Source organism: Ambystoma mexicanum, chromosome 2q (genome assembly GCF_040938575.1).
Source record: "Ambystoma mexicanum isolate Mex_15411 chromosome 2q, UKY_AmexF1_1, whole genome shotgun sequence".
Lineage (NCBI taxonomy): Eukaryota > Metazoa > Chordata > Amphibia > Caudata > Ambystomatidae > Ambystoma > Ambystoma mexicanum.
This window is the reverse complement of record NC_090924.1, coordinates 295122893-295136747: the sequence shown is the minus strand read 5'-3', so window position 1 is coordinate 295136747 and position 13855 is coordinate 295122893.

Here is a 13855-nt window from a genome sequence, read left to right as displayed (position 1 = left end):
GGCATTACTAGAGCAAAACCTCCAGATAAATAAAAACCGAATATAAAAAACAGATACAACCATAGCAAAATATCCAAATTGCACACAATGAGCAGCGCTAGAATTTTGAGGTGCTAATCTTCTTCTAGATACAGGTGTATGGTCGATTACGTAAGTCAAGGGATCTTGTCAGACGTAGTACCGCTGCTTCATAATGTTTTCCCCAGTGGCCGGCAGGAGGTCACCAAGGGCGGCAGGAGGTCACCAAGGTTGTTTGATGACAGGTTTGGTATATTCCCCGGCGAGCGAAGCTTCTTGCTCTAGAGTTCGATTCAGGCGGAAACGCGTACTAAGCACACAGAGGCGCAAGCGTGCAATTTACCCTGCGGATTAGAGGCATGCGTCTGGCTGTAATGTCTGTGGAAGGCACGGACAGTGGCTCTTTGGGCGCAGTATTATACCAAGGGCATGTGGCACTGTGTCACACGCACTTGGCATAATGCTCTACCTCAAGAGCCACTGTGCCTTCCACAGACTTGACAGGCAGGGGGCTGTGCAACTGTGACCCTAGACAGAAGGAAGATTTGAGAAATAAGTCTCAGTGCCTGCTGTCCTGGCGCACAGCACTTGCGCTGATGAAGCCAAGGGTGGTTGTGCAAAAGGGCCAGGTGCGCCCATCCTGCCACCTCCATTTGTTTTAATAATGAGTACAATTGCAGTGATCTCCAAACCAAGTTTTCTGCTCTTGGTACTACAAAACACTGCTCTTCGTGTTCCTCGATATTGTATGCGCTTTGGTGCGCTTTAAGAAAAGCCAGGTAAAGGTTTCCACTTCATAACAAATATAATTTACAGTAATGACTGATTCACCTTAACAGGACTCAGCCCCTCCCATGGCATTGGCCTAACCCCTGGGAATGTCTTTAAGTGTTGGGAAGTTCCAACTGTGTGCCAGGATCTCGCCCTGTGAGAAACTCTCCTGGCGTGGCGTGTGCTGCATCCGTGGCATACCAAGAAACAAGTCCTGCTTGCTACTATATTCGGAAGTGGAAGGGCCTTGGTCCGGAGCACATTGTCCACTGTATAAAAGGTGTTTATGGTTTAATTCAAACACACATGACAGGCATGCGATGGACATTTTCTGGTAACTGTTGGTCTTCACACATGAGACTTCTCAGGGCACCTAACCCTCACTGAATTTGTCTGTCTTCCACAAAACTCCACAATTTGCTCCAATTTTCACTCTAGAAAACAAATTGATTTATTGCACTATGCACACAAGATAACCCCCTGTTTATTGCAGTGTGCCCTGCACAAACCATCCACGTCAAACCATAAAATACACAACCCCTTGACATTATGTGCCATATAAAGCAACCTCGGTTTTTCCATTTTACCCAGTTATACACATTTTTGCAGTTCTTTTCATTATTCCCCGCTTATAAATCACCTGCTCATTTTATATTACATTGCATGGGAGCAGCCGGAAATGCGATAACTGGCCCCAGATAGGAAAACATTGACTGCATCCCATGCAGGCCAAGAGGGTCCCTCACATGAGGCAGGCAGGCCGTTCTACATGTCCATGAATCAATGGTACTGAAGAATGTATTTATTACATTGCATGTGCGTTGAGACATTAACTTGGGGTTGAGTGTAATCGAAGACCATTACATATTCCATTGAGTGTCCATTCCTGGTAGGGCAATGCTCCATTGATTGATGGTTACTTAAAGGACAGTTGACATTCCACTAATTGGGTGTGTGGGCAGGATTTTAATCTCTGATCTCTGTCCAGTTTGGGGGGGGGGCATTTCATTATATGCATCAGGTATTGCAAGTGGGGCAGTCAGAGAGGTGCCCCAGGTGGTGCACTCCACATTGCTGATGGCCACTGTAGTGCAGCCCAGCTGCCCAGGGCTGTCCAATTAATTGCACACAGTGTCATCCCTCTTCACTGCAGATTGTCGGGGACAGCTCCATAAATATTTCTTAGATCAACCTTTCCTTGCTGTTGGTGTTGGGTCATGCATGGACCATTAATGGCCAATTTACGTCTTAACTTTGCAACCAAGTACCTTTGTTGACCCTTTTGTAGCCTACTAATGTCCTCTGAGCGACCTCTGCACTGGTTTCATATGTTGACTTTAAATCAATACCAAAGAAGATGCCAATCTGTGGATATTCCAGTCATGACTAATGGACATCTTGTGAATGTTCTACGCATAGCAGAATTATACTGTGTGAATTATATTCCACTTGTGTCAAAAATGCCCTCTCAGTACCCCCTACCTACCTATCATGCTGGAGGCACTGGTGCTGAGGCTAGGTCTGGGTTCCAACTCAATATTTGTTCCACGTTCCACCTAGATCAGGATGTGTTTTTTGTCAGCATTGGGGTCGGTGGATGGGTCCCCAGCCAGATGAGAGGGAACTCTTTCTCTTAAATGTACTTAAGACAGTGTTGGATTATACAAAGAGAACTGCATCCGTCAGATCATGTGACAACTTGTTTGTCCCTTTTGTCAAGTAAAAGAGGGTGTAAACTGGCATTAGCATCTTGGAGTCGGTGCATTTGTATAGCCATCTCCACAACATACGAGGAGGTGTTTGCCCTGTGGAAACTACAGAACACTTATGAGAAGGGGGGCATAACGGTACCGAACTTCGAGATATACCACCTAGCAGGACAACTACATTATGTCGCTAGGTGGCTGTCGGAGGATGAGACAACAGAATCTAGATTGCTAAGGGGAGAAAGCGACCCGTATTTCCTAAAAGGAATGATATAGCTACCCAAATTCAAACTGCATGGTCGATCAAGATTGTTGGAGTTGGGCTGGAGGACATGGCAGAAGGTGCGCCGAGTGATGGGAAACCCGACCCCATGTTCCCCACAGGCGCCACTCGTGGCGCTTAGCAGGGGGGATGATCAACTAAGGAAAAGGATCCGGAAACATTGTGAGCCGGTAGGCCTAGCGACTCTGGGAGATGTATGGTGGGGTGGGCACTGGATTTCTAAACGATAGTGGATGAAACTGGGGTGCACGCGGGGCAATACATTACATATACCAGAATAATGAAATGGGTGAAGGAAACCTGGCCCGAAATAGCATTAGCAGAACAACCTGACACCGCCATAGAAACGATGTATTATATCTCGGAGGGAGGGCACGGAATATCCAAATTTATGAGCTGGTGACGTCCAGAGTGGGAAGGGAGTTGCTCCAACTTAGACGGGACTGGGAGGAGGAAGCGGGAGAGCCCATGCTGGATGGCCAGTGGGAGAGGGCCCAGAGATATTACAAAAAGGTGTCTAGGAATGCAAGGCTGCAACAGATCCATTTGTATGTCATCCACAGGGCATACATGACCCCCCAAAGGATCGCCAGATTTGGGAATAGAGAGGCACACAAATGCCCCAAATGTGGAGAGGTGAACGCCGGGATGACTCACATGTTCTGGGCGTGCCTGGAGATGGGGAAATTCTGGGAGGAAATCAGGCTACGATTATCTGAGAAGGGGATCAAGATGGAGGTCGAATTCGTATGGGCATACATGATGGGGGGATTCACAAGACCAGGCAACCTAAACCATATTTGTAAACTTAAAGACCTGGCCTACATTTTGGTCAAAAGGAGAATAGCTATGGGCTGGAAAGCAGCATGTAAACCCAGAATGGAGGTATGGTGGAATGATCTTCTGAAGTGGGTGAATGCCGAGACAGTGGCATGGTACGAGGCAGCCAGTAGAGGGGAGGAGGAGGAGGTGGGACCCCTGATAGCGTAGAGACAAACGGTGGCCACATTGTCGGGAGTATCCCAGACTAACTCCAGTGAACAAGAAACGGCTGAGGACAGTGCAGGGGATTCACCTCAAGGGTAAGGATACCCCAGGAACCACAGTGTAAGCTCGAGTTATAGTGTGGGGAGGGGAGATAGGATTGAAGAATATGCAAATATATGCTAAAAAGCTTGTAATTGGAAATGTTGGGTGTGATGTTTATGGTTTGTGTGTTGTAAAAATTAATAAAATGCATTAAAAAAAAAAACATACGAGGAGGTGGGCCAGCCTTTGCCACCCATTATTCAGAGGGAATCCACTAGACTGGCGGCAGCAGCATCTTGGGCCGAGGCACTTAGTGTTCTGCTGGTGGACATCTGTGACTATGTCACAATATATTGTTTGTCAAAACAAATTGAAAATCTCCTTAATATAGCATCCTCTTGGGGAAACAGGTCAGAGATGTGTAATGTTTATATTTTATTAACTAAAGAATACATTTAAAGGTTAGATGAGTATCTGTTGAATTTGGGTATGTAATTCCTTCATTTTTCAGATTGGGAGGTGGGCATGGGTTTCGGGGGAGGTGGGGCGACGTGGGTTTCATGGGGGGTGGGAGTAGGACATGGGTTTCGGAGGGGACCGCCCCCAAAGCTGCCTGTGCCCCAGGCCCCAGAAACTGTTAAAATGGCCCTGGTGGGAAGGACATGGGAGCGCCGCTGAAAGGATGGCTTTTAGTAGGAGTGCTCTGCTCGTCTTGTGCTGCTCTCAGTGGTAATAGAGTATGCCACTTGGGATCTCTCCCAGCCTCACGGTGTGTGGACAGCAGGGAATTCATGGACAGGTGCAGCATTATGGCACTATTTTTCCTGAGTCAAAGTGCAGTGTCACTACACAAATCCCTGGGAGCCCACAAAGGACAATATGTTTTATCGTTTTACAATTGAATGTCAAGGACTGGACATAAATAATAAACCCAAAAAATACTTTCAAGGAGAATAAATACACATATATGTTGTGGGCTTCTATCAACGAGTTATGTGACAATGATGTGCAACACTAGAGGGTCCAGATACAATACGCAAAACATTGTCCTTCTCAACTCAATGTCTCTGAGACACTCTAGTGACTTTTTGGACAGCCTCAGTGGCACTGCAGCTTCCTCAATGTGATTAGGTGGCCCGAATCAGAGCAAAGAGAAGATCGAAGCAGGAGTGTGATTTTCTCCTGCAGTGACCATGTGAGGCAGGCAAGAGATGAGGAAGAAGAGGAGCATTCAAGCAAGTTCTGGAAACCTTGAAGAATGGAGACGGAGGGCAATCCAAGAGGACGTTTTCACAGCAGAGCCATTGGGAGGTTGTGCAGCCTATGTCAGAGACAGAGCTCCAGTGATGGGAAGGAAGCCGAGGAGGAGAGACCTAGAGACGCAGTATGAGCCAAAAGCCAATCCAATGCTGGTCCTTTGAATTGAATTAAATTGAATTAAATTGATATTTTATTTCTATCGCGCTCATACACAAGTGTGTCAGAGCGCAACAAGGCAAGGGAGGGGAACAGGGGAGAACAAAACAACAAACTTACTAGGCCCAGTGACATTGAGAATTGAGGAGCAGACTGAACCCTGAGTCCCCTAAGCAATGGACAGACCCAAAGGCTAGAGTGATGGCAGAGGCGAGTGAATGGCGACGTTGGGTGTGGAGAGAAAACAGAGTCTCAGGACTCCTGAATGAAGAAAACAGACACCTTTTAAAAATCATTGTTGTTAAGGAGGGCAAGCATTGAATTATTATTGTTGGGAAGAGAGAACAAGCTCTGAGCTATGATATGATATTGCATTAATAACGCGCCTGTACATAAGTGTTTCTAGGCGCCACAAGACAAGGGAGGGAAGACAGAGGAAAGACAAGACAAACGATTTTGCTAGGTCTTGTGACATTCAGATTGTGCAAGTGTGACACAGAGAGGTGCAATGGGAGGGAATGGGAGAAGTGCAAGGGAGAGGGTAGGGAGAAGTGTGGTCAGGTTTGGTAAGGCTCTGGGTAAGTGCGACCAGTGCATCACAACGGTATGTGCATGTCGGCAGGGGTGCTGCAGAGGTTACAGATTGCAGCCCCTAAGTGCGCAGTAGGCCAGGCGGCAGTGCAAGGAGGACTGGTCATAGAGGAGCCTGGTACCCAATGAGACTCTGAGGGTTCTAAGCAACCAGTCTGTGCATCAGACAGGAGGGCTAGCAGAGGAGCGAGAGAGAGAGAAAGCAGAGGAGAAAAGCAGGGTCTTGAGCTACTCCGGGAACTTCAGGTGGTCCGGCTGAAGTCTGAGAGGGACAGGGCGGCAGTTCCAGAGGGAGGCACCTGCAGAGGAGAGAGATCTACCACCCACTCTCTGTCTGGAGAAGCGTCTGCCCCTTAGAGAGTTGGAGGTAGCTGAGCGAAAGGCTCGAGAAGGAAGGTGCTTAGGCAGAGAGAGAGTTGGATTTAATGCAGGCCCCAGCCCCAGAAGGCCTTGTGGGTGATGCAGAGGGTCTTGAACTTGATCTTTGCAGGCACTGGGAGCCAGTGGAGAGATTTCAGGGCTGGAGAGACACGGCCCCTGGGCTGGAGGCCAAGGATAAGTCTCACATTCATGTTCTGGATTAGATGCACTGGCCACAGAGGAGAGGCAGGCAGATTGAGAAAGAGGCTGTTGCAGTAGTCCAACCTGGAGAGACCCGTAGCTCTGGAGAGCTTAAACCTATTAAGGTTGGGAGTGAGCTGGGAGCTATTATTGGTGTGGAAGGGGGGAGCAAGCTGGGAGCTATTATAGTAGGGAAGGGGTCGACCAAGCATTGTACTATTTTTGTTTGGAAGGGGGGACCAAGCATTGAGGTGTTATTGTTTGGAAGGGGGAAAAAGCTGTGAGCTATTACTGTTGGGGAGGAGGGACCAACCAAGCATTGAGTTATTATTGGTGAGAAAGGGGACCACTCATTGGGCTATTATAGTTGGGAAGCTGGGAACACGCTGTCAGCTCTTATTGTTGGAAAGGGGAACACGCTGTAAACTATTATTGTTTGAAAGGGGGGACCAAGCATTGAACTATTCTTGTTGGGAAGGGGGATCCAAGCCTGGAGCTAAAATTGTTGGGAAGGGGGGAAACAACATTGAGCAATTATTGTTGGGAGGGGGGAATGAGCTGTGAGTTATTATTGTGGGTAAGGGGGGGAGCACGCATTGAGCTATTACTGTTGGGAAGGGGGAACAAGCATTCAGCTATTATTGTGGGTAAGAGGGAAACAAACATTCAGCTATTACTGTTGGGAAAGGAGGGACAAGCTTTGAGCTATTACTGCTGGGATTTGGGGGCAAGCTCTGAGCTATTACGAGAAAACTGCTGGATAGTAATACGCTTTGTTGTCCTGCAAACAGATGAGGAGCCGCTCACAAACAGAAAGATTTAAATGAGAGAAAACCTTTGCAAGTTCGAATGGCAGTGTTTTATCAATAAGACCGTGTTTGTGAAACTAGAGAAACAAGAAATGTTTCCCTAATGAAGAAGACTGGCAACATGCAAGCAGCTATTGTTAAGAGAGCGGATGCAAAAACTCTGGAAGACGAGAGCAAGGAGAATGGTCTGATCCATTAAATTGCTTTCGAAATGGTAGAGAACAATGCATGCTAGAATTAGCAATGAACTTTGACAGAGAGAAATGCCTGCTGGGATCTGTAATTAATGACACTGCAGTTGGACTATGGCACATTGAATGATGCATGGTGGAATCGTTAGAGAGCAAAGCTACTGTTGAAACTGTAATGCAATAACAGGGGAACTATGAGCAGACTCCTTGTTTCAGAGACTCAGCATAGGACAAAGTTCACTGTCTTTATTAACAGTTAAAATGACAGGGATCACAACATGAACAATGCAACATTCTTCACAAGCTCTCACTTTTCAGGAGCCTGTCATCCCATTTTGTTGACTAGTGATGTCACAAAAATAAAGTTACATTCCACAAGCCTAACAGGGGAAGGGATTGGTTAATGAGGCGAACTATATAAGTAATCTATAAGGGATTAGTATGATCATTGGGTAAGCCATATCTGGTGGCCCCTTCTGAGACCACCTCTATGTTTTACAAATAGAAAGTTACACGTTAGTATACAGATGATTGGCCAGTGCAACATAGTATATACTTATCATGGAAGGTGTTTAGGGATTGGACAGAAAGGGTCTTCTCAGCCATGGAGCTTTGGACAGTTGACAGGCTAAGTGCAACTATTTAAGGTATTGGGAATGACCGCAAAGGTGCTGCATGTTCCCAATAAATTACCATCCCTGATCTCCAAGGCCCTGAGACAGAACATTCAACTTTGAACCTGTACAACAGTTGTATCTTCCTGCATGTGGTTCATTGGTAATATTCTTCTCCCTCTGCCTTGAATGAATAGGCTCTGTCTCGTAGATTCAGGTCATGGAGCTCTACTGATTATAATTAAGAGGATTTCTGACTGTGTCCCTTGCAGGTGTCCTATCTCCTCTGTTAACTGGAAACATTTCTTCACTACTTGTCCTTGGCAAGACTGTGCAGAGTGTCTGCGCTGGAAGCTTTGACTGCATTCTTCAGCAGAATCAGTTTGTCAGCCTTTCCCTGTATTCTGTAGTTCATCCTGCTTTTCACAATCACTCCAATGTACCTATATCTTCCATCTTTCTTTGCATGGCCATCCATGTTAGTTGCAATTGAGCATAGGCAAGCTGTTCATATGTATTCTTAGGCGCCTTGCAGTTTCCGCGTAGCAAAAGGTCTACGTGTGTCAATCCTCCAACTTTGTGAGTCATAAGCATTTGCTTTTTGTCTATCAGCAATAAACTAAAGTGTTTGTGTAGATTTGTTCAGGGATGCCTGTGTACTTCATGTCTAACCGATCTATGTCATGATGTCAGCCATGAAGTCATCAGCATTCTTTAAGGTTGCAGTCAGTTGACTTCTTCGATTGATGACAGCTGTATCTCTTCGATACTGTATCTGGGTATGGTCTGAATGGTTGTCTGAGTGAGTGGCATTTCTCACATCTGCGGTACATGAATGATGGTGAAGAAGGGCCCAGTGGTGATGTACATCTCTCTTTTCTCTGTCAGCGGGCTGAGAGGGGGATGGGTGTAATGAGGGCTCTGTTTGGGTCTCCCTCTTCAATCCACCCTCTGGTTGACAAGTCAATCACACTCCCTAAATGACCCTATTTATTCACATGTAGTCTTGGACACAGACCTTTGTCACTCCTCCCAGAGGTCCATGGTATTTCACATGTTTATCTAAGCTCAAGGTCATAATACTGCAGTCTCCATCATGGATGCACCATACCCATTTCCCCCAATAGTTGCATGGATCTGGGGGAAAAGGGGAAGCTCTACCTCGGGGTACAGAGGGCACTGCGTCAAGTGTGATTTCAACACGTCAAGAGTCAGTGTTTCTCCATCAGCCTTCGGCTCTATGTCCAGTCATATTTTCATCCCTATTGTCTTTTCAGGAGTGTTTTTGTACTGTGTGATAGCTACTCTGTTAATGCTGAAGGCAAATGACACTAGTACTAAGGGTGCTTTAAGCACTTTCAGACCACTAGCCATCCATGATAGTATCCAGGAAAAGATGTATGTTAGCCAGTCTTCGTCTTGTCCTATTGGGTCTGTCAATGGCTCCATTCTAGCATGCAGGTCTGATAATTGCATGATTACCTTGGTTAGTGTCCCATTCTCTACATCGTGGAACGGCACGTACGTACAGCACAAACACCCAATTGTGGTGCAAACACCCTCTTCCATATCGGTAATAAGATCCATGACGAATCTGTTCTGTAAGGTTACCAGTCTGACAGCTCTCAACTCTTCTTTGATGGTGTTAAACCCTTTGACTGTTGAGTTTATCATCTGCAACAATTCCCATCTGGTGATCTGGAGCCACTTGGCATTCACATTGGTCTGGATTGCTGGAACGATTGATACAAAGAACATCTTTGTCATACTGAATAATATGTGTTTTAGTGTTATCACGTCTAGTGCATCTTCCATTTTTGATGACAAGTAGTTTCCTCTCTTCACTCTTGTCAGCTCTACAGATATCCTCTTCCTCTGGTGTGTGTCAATTTTGGGGAATCCGTCTACTTGCATGTCTATTCAGGGAACTACTAATGGTGGTGTATTCAGCTGTACTAGAGAGCATATCCTTGCTCAGTTTAGCAGTAGTTACATGAATGACTTGGACCCGCAAGCTCAGTAGCAATCCATCAGCACTGTAATACCAACCTTCTTGCCTGATAGCTTTGATGTTCATATGCATCCTTTATTCTCCCCGATTGGACCCTCAATCTGGAAACACAAGGAAGCATTCTCTAGTGGTATGGTTGGGATGGGACCTGCTTCGTAATCCACGCAGGTCAGCAGCTTGGCACTTGCTGACCATTCCTTGAGGCAATCATAATTTTCCTTCTGCCCCACTTCCACTGGAACTTTCAAAAGTGCCCGTGCTTTGCTTCCTACCACCCCTCCATTCAATCCTTGTCCTTTGAATATCTGCCCATATACTAGTAACTGAGGCCTTTCCTAGCATACTAGAATTCCTTCTACCTCTCTTTGTCCTGTCTCTGGGCATTGTAACACCTTTTGTATCACTATTCTGGCTTCTCCTTTGTTTGGGCTGTCAGGAACGTATTCTATTGTCTTTTCAGTGCTCCAATAGTCACCTATAATTTCTTGAGTTTTATTGGAGTTCTCTTCATACAGGAAAGTCTTCTGCGACGTCCATCTTAGTGTAGCCCATCTCCCTTGGAATCAGCCTCTTGTTGTGCAGAGCGACAAGTGCATGAGGAATTGTGCTCTGGCTTTTGTGAATTCAGTAGCAATTAATGTTCTGGAAGCACTCATGGCCTAGAGGATGAGATAACAGACATAGCAGCTCTCCTTTGTTGTCTCTCTCCCCACTTTGGTCATGTGTTTGTACCACATGTTGTCGGATACGTGGGCTGAATCAGCTAGATATGGATTTACTTGTTCAAAGTCTACATCTGTGCTGCGCATGAGACTTTTTACTTCTCGGGCAGCATTGGCCATCCACCCATATATGGCTTCAGTAAGAGCAGGGATAGGGGTTGTGTTGTAAGGGACCAAAGCATATGAATGCGACAATACACGTTTTTGTAGTGCAAAGAGGGTAAAGACATAGACACAGCCGAAGAACAAAAATATCAATACAATAGACTTTGTCACAACTTTCATCTTCTGTTGTTCTTTATGTCTTTTATATTGTCCATAGAGTCCAGATACAATTTAAAAAGTCTTTAGAATGTATCATTACTGCTTTAGTGTGTTAGTCAAGCTCTTCTGCAGTGCAGTAATACTGAGCAAGTGCAGAAAAAACTGTTGTTCCCAAACACTTTGGCACTATTAAGCAGTGTGATAATACAGGATAAGTGTGTGCCAAATAAAGGAGAAAAGCATAAAAGAACAACTTTGTGCGGGTATAGAATCATTAATCAAAATCAGTCCAAACTTTTACGATGATATCTAGTGTGAGGAAAAGATAGTGTGCCCAATCTAGCTTTTCATTTTTGTTCTTGCCTAGCTCTAGTCGTCGATCGCGTCTGCATTTGCTGAGGGGTTTCTTCCTCTTGTTCTGCTTCTTGCATCAAATTGTCTGCATGTTGGGCACAGGAGGTCTCACCTGCGCAGGGTTTGATGTCTCCAAGGTAGGTCCAGGCCTTTGTTCACACATGTTTAATTGCCCTATTGCTGGCTTGTTCTACTGAATAGGGGCATTCAAAACTGGGCTTGTACCAGGACCAGATGAAGTTACGTAAATAAACTTAATCTCCTGGATAAAAAGGGGATTGTTTGAGCTGTTCGGAGTCAGTTACTGGTGCATTATCTTCCTCATCCTTTTTGGATCTTCCCGGCTGGGATTGAAGCTGTCGAGAGATAAAAGAAGCACAAGCCAACATTGAAGCAATGTATTCACACATTTCATCATGTAAGACAGTGGCTGTACCATGGGAATCTGTCAATGCTCTAGTGGGAAGAGAAAGTGGGAGTTGCATGCGTCGTCCTGTCACCACCTCATGAGGAGTTAAATAGTGGTTGGATTCAGGTTGATTGCGCAATGCGACGAAGGCTAGGAGTAGACAATGGAGGCATCCCTTCTTTAGCGTTGCTTTTATTTTTGCTATTTTTTCCTTCAGCAAGCCATTGTGGCATTCACAAATCCCATTTGCTTGTGGGTGATAAGCACAGAAAAATGAATGTTTAATCCCCAGCAGGGTTGTGATGTGCTTGAAGGTTTTGTTTACAAAGTGAGGCCCGTTGTCTGAATGCAGGATCTAGCACACCCCCATCAAGGAACACCTCTGTGATGAGGAATTTGCAAGCACTGAGGGCATCAGGGTGTGAGCGTGGACCAGCTTCAATCCAGTGAGAAAAAGTGCATACAACTAAAATCATGTAGCAGAACCCTTGGCAAATGTGTATCATCTCTACATAATCTATGTGGAGATGTTGGAAGGGACCAATAGGACACTGTAGTGATCCTCGTACTACGCGCAACGTATGATCCAAATTGTATTTTTTGCATATGTAGAGGAGCAGCTGAATACCTCTACAGGACATTCCACCCCTATTCTGCCTATATGTTGGAAACTGGAAATTGCGACATGTGCAACACCAGTAATGATACCTATACGGCAAAGAATCTTTGAGACAAGCAGCCTCATCACGACTTGGGCGGTAACGGTAACGCTATTAGCGTGGGCGGTATTAGCCCTACCGCCGAACTCCCCGGCGCTAATAGCGCCGGATCACGAGTTCGGCGGTAATGTAAGTCCCCATTCCCCACTGAGCCCATTCGGGAATGCCCCATTCCCCATTGGGCTCAATGGGGAAACTTCGCACTAATACTGCCGGCGGATTTCCCGCCGGCGGTAATAGTGCAAATTTTCAGCGGATTTCCCCCCAGCTCAGAGCTGGGGTAAAATCCGCCGAAGCCCTGATTCGGCGGACCCTTAAATCCGGCGGTAATAGCGCTACTGCCGGATTTGAGGGTTACTGCCGAGGTCGTGATGAGGCTCAAGGTATCAGTTAAGAAGACCCTATGAGAAATACCTCTGAAAGACTGATGATCTCTTGAGAAAAGCGCCTGAAGAAGTGTGAAGCTGTGAAAGGTGAAGCTGGTGACGTCATGAAGAACGAGAATGACGCACTGAAATGGATGAACAGAAAAGATAGTACATAGGTGATATAAATCTGATGGCAAAGTAAAGAATTGAGAAGACTTTCATGTGCGAAATGAAGACTGCATGAGTGTGAAGAACACTGAAGAAAATGCAAGCTGTTTAATAACTGTACAGACGCTGTAACGCAAGTAGTCTTAAGTATTGATAAGGCTGGCTATACGTAGTATATAGACTGCAGACGGTGCCACCAACATATATGTATATAGAGTTCTGGACATTTGATTACATATTTTAGTAAGCAAGTCTCCATGAGGGAAGATGGATTTGAAGCTACGTGTGTCGCAGCAAAGAATAGGTTTGAATTCGAAGCAAGATCAGAGAGGCTGTCTGGCTTGATGCCAAAGACTGGAAGCAGCCAAGAAATGCTTATCAGTGTGCGAAGAACAGTACACTTGAGAATCCAAGGCATCCCTTGGTAAAGTTGCAAAGAAGGAACACCATGGGTGTCAAGTTTCTTCATTAAATTTATTAATTCATTTATTTACATTTTTATACCGCACCACATGCCCGCAGGCACACAGAACAGGGACAAGACACACAAACACACAAGAGTCAGCCAGAAAAGAGATGAGAAAACAGAAACTCATTAATCAGGACTGAGGTTGAAGAGGTGAGTCTTGATTGCCTTTTTGAAGGGCAGGTAGTCCTTTATTTGGCATATAGCAGCAGGAAGAGAATTCCAAAGAATAGGGGCCTGGATGTCAAATCTAGTGCCACCAAACAAGCCAATTTAAATATTGGCTGAACAAGTACTGGAGTTGCGACTGATCGAAGATTTCTAGTGTTTTATCTTGCTCTTGATGCGATCCGATGAATATACTGGACGTGAAAGGGACAAGCAC